Genomic DNA, 2,500 nt, shown 5'->3' on the forward strand with positions numbered 1-2,500 from the left:
ACTAGCATTAAGGACTTCATTTATTAAATGGGATATTGTAGGACTGTCTGAAAGTTAGAAAGATAGGCAAAGAAAGCAGAAAGGACTACTAAATGATGGTCACATACTATAATTGGAAAGGTAAACGCCCTGGATAGCAAACCAAGAAATAGGAGTATTAATAGTTCATCGGAAGGCCCCCCGCCTTAAAAAAGAATATTAGGGAATTCTACAGTGTGAGCAAAAGAGTTGTTTTTCTTCTGTAATACTGAAACTAAAACAACAGATATAACCTAAAAATATCCAAGTATAACGCTCCTACCGGCAGTTATAGTTGATGAGGAGATAGAGAGCTTCTATGAAGATGTGCAAGCAGCTAACCTAATTAAAGCAAAAAAAACCCATTTAAATTATAACCGTGATTATGGGGGATTTTAATGCCAAAGATAGGATAAGGGAGAATTGGGAGAAAGAGGGCGCGTGTCGGTTGGGAAACAGGAAACATGGAATAGGTACCAGAAATGAGAGAGGGCAAAGGCTAATAGAATTCGCTGAAGCTCAATCCCTTAAAATTATGAATACATTCTTCTAAAAGAGACCTGGGAGGAAATGGACATGGAAATTACCATCTTGCATTTAAATACGAAATTGACTTCATAATCACTAATTGGCGCGACACTGCACAAGACGGAACCGTTATCAATAAAATAAATGTCGGTAGCGAGCATAGACTGGTCAGAAGTAGAGTAAAATTACAGCTAAGAAGGGAACGAAATAAGCTCACAGAAGCCTCTCGTTAATCTAGTTAACATTAAGAATAGGGTGACGGAATTCAGTATTCTTTCAAAGAAGACCTTGACATAGACTAAATGAATGACTAAATCAGTGAGATATTAAAGACAACTGCACTTGAAATAGGGGGTAAAGACGAAAAAGAAAAGTTCAGTAAGCTTTCAGTAGAGACAAAAAAGCTTATGAAACAGCATAAGGACATGAAAATAACATCAATCAGAGACAAGATAGAATCAGCAGAGCTGACTAAGACGACAAACAAGAAAGAGGATGTACACAAATTTAACATACGAAAAATAAATGAAGATCTGCTTGCCGACACCAGCCTTAAGGCAACAAAGAGGAGGCTCGGAATACGGAAAAAAACAAATGTACGCAGTAAAGAAACCCACTGGAGAGGTGGCATACAATAGAAATGAAATTATCAAAGTAATAGAAGACTTCTATCAAAACTTATATTTCTCAAACGATCAACCATGTACGGAGACAAACACAACAATTGGAGACGTTCCAAACATTACGGTAGGCGAAAAGGAAAAAAACACCAGGAGAATACGGCATTTGTGTAGATCTTATTAAAAAACTGGCCAATATTTTTAACAGATGTCAAAGTGTCGGTAAAACTCCGAAATCCTGGAAAAACGTAATAATAATTTTAATACACAAAAAGGGGGACACAAAAGACTAAGAGAATTACTGACCTATAAGCCTCCTTTCAGTAATCTATAAACTTTGCACAAAAATAATCACAGCTCGTATCACCAATACATTAGATTCAAAATAACCCAGGGAACAGGTAGGGTTCCGCAGTGGATTCTCAACTACAGACCATATTCACACACTAGCTCAAATAAGGGAGAAAACGAACGAATATAGGAAGCCCCTGTGTATGGCATTCATAGATTATGAAAAGGCATTCGATTCGGTACAGACAGCTGCAGTACTAGATGCAATTCGTAAACAAGGTGTAGAGGAAATATGTTGTAGATTATTAGGTGATATATATAGAAATGGCACAGCGACCATCAAAATACTCGCAGAAACCAATAAAATACCAATAAAAAAGGGTGTTAGGCAGGGCGACACCATCTCACCTAAGCTGTTTACATCTTGCTTGGAGGAAATATTCAAGAAGTTAGATTGGAAGGAGAAAGGGATTAAAATAGGGAATGAGCACTTAAGCGATCTAAGATTTGCAGATGACATTGTTCTTTTCGGCGAGTCAGCAGATGAATTACAACAGTTACTAAGCGATTTAAATAGGGAAAGTCTGAAGATTGTTCTTAACATGAACATGGAAAAGAATCAGGCTAGGTTGGAGTGCCTTCGGTACACATTGTAATGTATTACAAGGTCGTCTGCCACTATGTTTAAAGAGAAAGATTTTTGACCAATGTGTCCTTCCCGACATGACATATGGGTCAGAAACATGGACTACGACCAAGGGACTCGAGAGGAAATTAGTAAGTGCTCAAAGAGGAATAGAAAGGCTTATGCTAGGAGTAGAGGATATACTCAAGAGCATCAAGAAGAAAAAGTGGCAGTCGGCTGGACATATATATCGAAGACTGGACAACAGGTGGACAAAGAAAACAACAGAATGGGTAATACACGACACAAAGAGACCCAGGGCAAGACCAATGACTAGATGGCGGGAAGAAATAGCGAATTTCGCAGGAATAAACTGGAATCAGAGGACACAAGGAAAAGATTGAGAGAGGCCTTCATC

The sequence above is a fragment of the Penaeus japonicus genome, unplaced genomic scaffold (assembly GCF_977035675.1).
Source record: "Penaeus japonicus unplaced genomic scaffold, GWHDUDI00000001_assembly GWHDUDI00000023, whole genome shotgun sequence".
Classification (NCBI taxonomy): Eukaryota; Metazoa; Arthropoda; class Malacostraca; order Decapoda; family Penaeidae; genus Penaeus; species Penaeus japonicus.